A 5161-nucleotide genomic window follows, 5' to 3' on the forward strand; every position below is an offset into this window, starting at 1 on the left:
ACATTTCACTAGTAAGGAATCTTGCAATACTTATAGTAGCAATCAAACCCTGTCATTAAAACATCTCTCCAAAACTAACATTGTCATTCAACCAACAACTCTGGTTTCCTCACAATACTAAGTTATGAACTCAATAGTGCATTGACTCTAAATATTAGTATTCAATATAAAACCTTGGACAATATAACTCATTAAGCAAAGCAACACAAACCCTAGATTCCTTGGTCTTTTGGGCAATATATCACCAATCAAAATTTAGCAACAAAAACTCTAAACACATCCTCAAGAAACCCTGTCAAACTAATTATAACCCTCAAATTAGTCAACAACAACTTAAATAAAATACCCTAATTTATTTATGAATGTTGCAGTAGAGAAACTCGACAATCTTGTAGCAGTAGTAAAAATCCAAGCAAGAAACTATATAGATATCATACTTAGCAACATAATTATTATCATCAACATAACCCATCAACATCAATCATCATAGCATATATCTACAAAGCAAGCCTTGGACAAAGATCTCCAATAACAACTTTAACTTCAACATTTTCAAAACCCTAAGACATTATGTAATCATTCTTATCACAAAATCCCTGTCATCTTTAACAATATATAAATATTGATATTCATTTGCATAAAAAACATACGGTCTTAAACAACATAATAACATTGACTTCACTATTCAAATATTTTTCCAAGCAAAAACTACATCTATCCTTGTCATGTCAGGCCTTAGTTATTACAACATCAAACAATTTCTTAGATAAGATTATCTCTAACATGCTTTAACTACTACAACACCAACCAAACTAGGCCAAACGAAATTAGGATTGTATACACTCTACCAAACAAGCATGGCCATTTATAACTCTATCATAATGGTTATCACACTTTAACAACGTACAAACTTTGCTCAAACTAGGTTTCTGTCAAGTAACACCAAATATAACAATCTTGTGCTGTACCATCGACCACATCAACCCAGTCCTATTGACTCTCCCGGCTAGACAAAATATTCTACAACATAATTTTTTTTAACAAACTGTCACCTCTGCATTCTGACTTTAGTTCAGTCAATTTTACTTTTAAAACCTATAATTAAGAAACAAGACATTGCACCATGTGAAACGTAGACATAAAATATAATGAGATGTTAGTGGGTGTCATGTGCTAGTTTTCACGTTTTTGTTATAGCCCAACAGGTTTAAAGTCGGTTCTCAATATTTTAGATCTTCGACAGAAAATGAATCCCGGACCTCAACACAATTTACTCATTGGCCTTTGTTTATCCATTTCAAGAAAATGACTTTATTTGAAATCCGGTCATGGATCACAGATATTTTAAAAGCTGAAATCCTGTCATGGATCACAGATGACTGTAGCGACGCTATGAAAGTAAATGAATTTAATGAAATTATTTCATCGTTTAAATAAAAAATTGAGAGCCTCCGAATGGTAATGGATGCCTGCAACAACGTTTGAGAAGAAATGTATTTAAAAATACTGATAATGGATCTGAAATACTAATAATGGATACGGATAGGTGGAATCTATGGAACAGAATCAAAATATGGATGAAATAAAACTATATATAAATGAAAAAACTGAATATTTACTTTAATCTAAGTGTCACAAATAGCAAGGCCCTAAAGAATTCCGTTAGGTAGAAGTTTGGTAAATTGGTATGGGAAAAGAACTAGGTAGAAAGAAAAAGTACTAAATTGAAGAATTCAACACTACATGTGATCTATAATAAAAAGAGTTTATTTGGAGCTAATATAGATTTAATACATTAAATTTTTTATGATACATTCCATTAAATAAATTCAATAATGTAAAATTATAATTATCTCAATTTCACACAGTGAATTAAAAAATCTTAAAAAACAAAAAAACTGATTAAAAAAAAAAAAATATTGCATCAAAAAAACTATGATGCATTCCATTAAATAAACTTAACAAATTATAATTATAATTATCTCAGTTTCACACACTGAATAAAAAAATCTTAAAAAAATGTATAAAAATAACAGCATTAAACTACATTTCATGTTTAAATTTATAATGAATTATATAAATATCATTAAACTCATCATAAAATTTAGGTAAAGAATTAAAAAATTAAAAAAAGGAACAACTCGTAAAATTTAATACGGATAATAATTACCTTTTTAATTTTGGACAATCTTTTACACTATTTAACGAAGGAGGAATTGCACACTATGAATCCTTAGTATCATATCCACGTTGGAGAGGGAAAAAAAAAATATCCCAAATTTCTACCACTGTTCTATTGATTGGTCCTACTGATGGGGATGAACAAAAATGAGTCTAATCCTATATCCAATATAATTCTACGTATAGTACTCAAAACTGTCAATGTAAAAAGTGTATGTATGTATTTGGGGTAATACATTGAAAAACTGAAGGCACTATTCTTTCTCTTGTACATTTCACTTGATTTGTCTGTAGATCTTCCAGTGTACCATCCACCATAGTTGTAACTTTTAGTGCCAATAGTAACCCAAAAATGTCTTTGCACTGTCCACACTGGGGAAATAAGGTGGTTCAAAATATATATGACGTAGGGCATCACAAGCACCTAGATATGATGGACCCTTCATTTCAGTGCTACCCATGGTTGTTACTACCAGCTGCTGATACGAGAAGAAAAACCTTTTCACCGCGGCTTCTATTGCCTGGAAGGCCAACAGAACATGTATTGTTGCAACATTGTAAGCACTTGAAGTGTTATGTGAGCGCAGTCCATGTGAATGAAACAAATGCATAAGTGCCTCCTGGAGTCTTGGTCCACCCTTTGGATCAGCCTCAACACCGATGACTTTGGGCACCAGATGCCTTAGTTCCTTGCATGCATTTGTAAGGTCTCTAAGGGGGGCAGACCGAAGGCAATATGCACCTGCAAGCGTACTAGTGCTGCTAATTGCCAACTGGTGTTTAAGGCAAAGGAAATCATCTGGGTCCATCACTAGAAGCAAATGCACAATTTCTGTGAGCATGTTCCACATCCTTTCAACCATCCAACAGTCTGTGGATGCTCCTACGAAATCCCCAGAGTCTATTCTTTCATATACTCTCTGCAACAATTCTTGGCCTACAAATACCCACGCCTCAAAGATCTGGAGGACATTGCAAAGTTTGGCATCTTCTAGATTATGGCACTGTTTATGTTGTTTTAAAGAGTGCAAATATCTTGGCTTGCAGATTCTATCATATTCAAGAAGAGGCTTACCTGACATATTTGGTTCCCCCAGACCTAAAGTGAAGGGAGTCCTCTGCATATGGCCTTCAATGGCAAGCCATATTCTAGAAACCATAGCTTCAGCGCTTTTCCATGTACCCAAACGAGGAAGTAAGCTCTCTTCACTTGTTCTGCTAACCACAGGTAAAGCACCAGGTCTCTGCCATACCTCATGGAAAACTTTCCATGAGAGAACACCACTACTTACTGACAACTGAAGAGTGGGAACCTGCTTGTCATTTTCACAAATCATTGAAATCAACTCAATCTCGGAACTAATTAAGGATTCAAGCCTTCTCTTCCATTCCTCTTTGTCAATGTAAGTCCTTGTGTCACAGAGGACAGACGAAACAAACTGAAAAGTAATCTCCAATGATTGTAAGGCAACCTTTACCAACCCCTCTCTAGACCAACCAGGCCATTCCTTGAATTTCCACATGGCACTGAGCTCGGGGAGATGCACATACTGCTCGTAACCCGCACACTCCATGGGGGAGGGCTCTATGGATTCTTCAACAAAGGCAAAATAGGATGCCATTTTTTTACAGGACATATTTTTTCCCTGCAAACATAACGAGGAGAGTAAAGACACTAATGCTCTCCATATACCATAATCTAAAAAGAACAACATAATAATAGAATAAACACTAAAATTTTGAAAACTGGATTACATCATACAAAGGTAAATTATTTACTTAATTTATATAAATGGTATTATTAGTGAGGTAAATAAATATAAAATCATATATAAACATATAAGTTTAGTTATATTAGGTGGAGATAACTAAATATATAGATATATAAATAAAATAGTAAATTATTTAATTTTTAAATAAATATATCAATAATAAAAATATATTTGTTAATTTATTAAATAAATAAATAAATATAAAATTATAAATTAATAATTATAATAGTAAATTCCTTAATAATAACATGTTTAGATATCTGGGGTGTTGCAGCCAACCAAAAGCTGTGCAACCTCATTGCTGAAGTTGTTACAGTTATGGTGCAACAAACTATATGTTTCAGCTGTATAGCGAGGGCTTATTTCTTCCAGGAATTCTTCAAACATTTCCATCGGGACGTGAGTGACACCCAACTCAACCACTTTCCACGGTTTTCCATAAGGAGTTTGCCCTGTAGGGCTGTGTTGAATACCACCCCCAAAGTAATACACCTTCCCATAAACTACCACACCGGTATGCCAAATTCCTTCAATGGCTTTTCCAAGAAAACTAGTTGAGAGTTGACGAGCAAGTATTCAAACACTGTATTTACAAACACTGTATTTACAAAAATAAAATTTTTGAGATTTTTACCCAAATCCAAAATTCACTAGGCACGGAGGCAGAGGGTTTAAGCCGACGAACTTCAAACCGCCTCACCCCTGCGGCCGTCTGAGAAAACCCAAGCCCCCTCCCCGCCCTAAAAGAAACAACCTGAACTTTCACACTTACTTAACTATAACTGAATTCAACAAATAAATAGCAATAAAATGTGTCCACAAAAATCGACGATGAAATCAAATTATCTCCAATAACAATGAAAACGAAATCCGATCTTACGTACAAATCACATACAAGAGAGGATTTACAGGGCGGATTAACTTAATAAGCAGTCAAAAATATATGTTTTACAGTATTGTAGCAGCACTAACCTTGCAGACCTTTGCCTGTCGATAACTAGTGGCCAAGTGCTCCAGGTCTGCGCTGTTCCGAATTGCCGAAGGTTCTCTAGGTCTGCGCTGTTCCGAATTGGGGAATTGAACTGCAGATAATCTCCCGGGACTTTGAAGGCCGGAGGAGGTTGGTGAGCTCTCCCCTCCGATATTAATCCTGATGCCATCGTATTGATGTGAGGGATGTCCTGGGAACTGCACCGGCGGCGGATCCA

At 34.9% G+C, this 5161-nt stretch overlaps 1 pseudogene; it reads right to left on the minus strand.

Moving 5' to 3' along the window:
- Window positions 1-2510: 2510 nt before the first annotated feature.
- LOC149184951 (nematode resistance protein-like HSPRO2 pseudogene) lies at window positions 2511-3803 on the minus strand (annotated as a pseudogene).
- Between the last annotated feature and the right edge of the window lie 1358 nt (window positions 3804-5161).

Source organism: Pinus tabuliformis, chromosome 3_2 (assembly GCF_031772625.1).
Source record: "Pinus tabuliformis cultivar Carrire ecotype Pingquan chromosome 3_2, CPIR1, whole genome shotgun sequence".
Lineage (NCBI taxonomy): Eukaryota > Viridiplantae > Streptophyta > Pinopsida > Pinales > Pinaceae > Pinus > Pinus tabuliformis.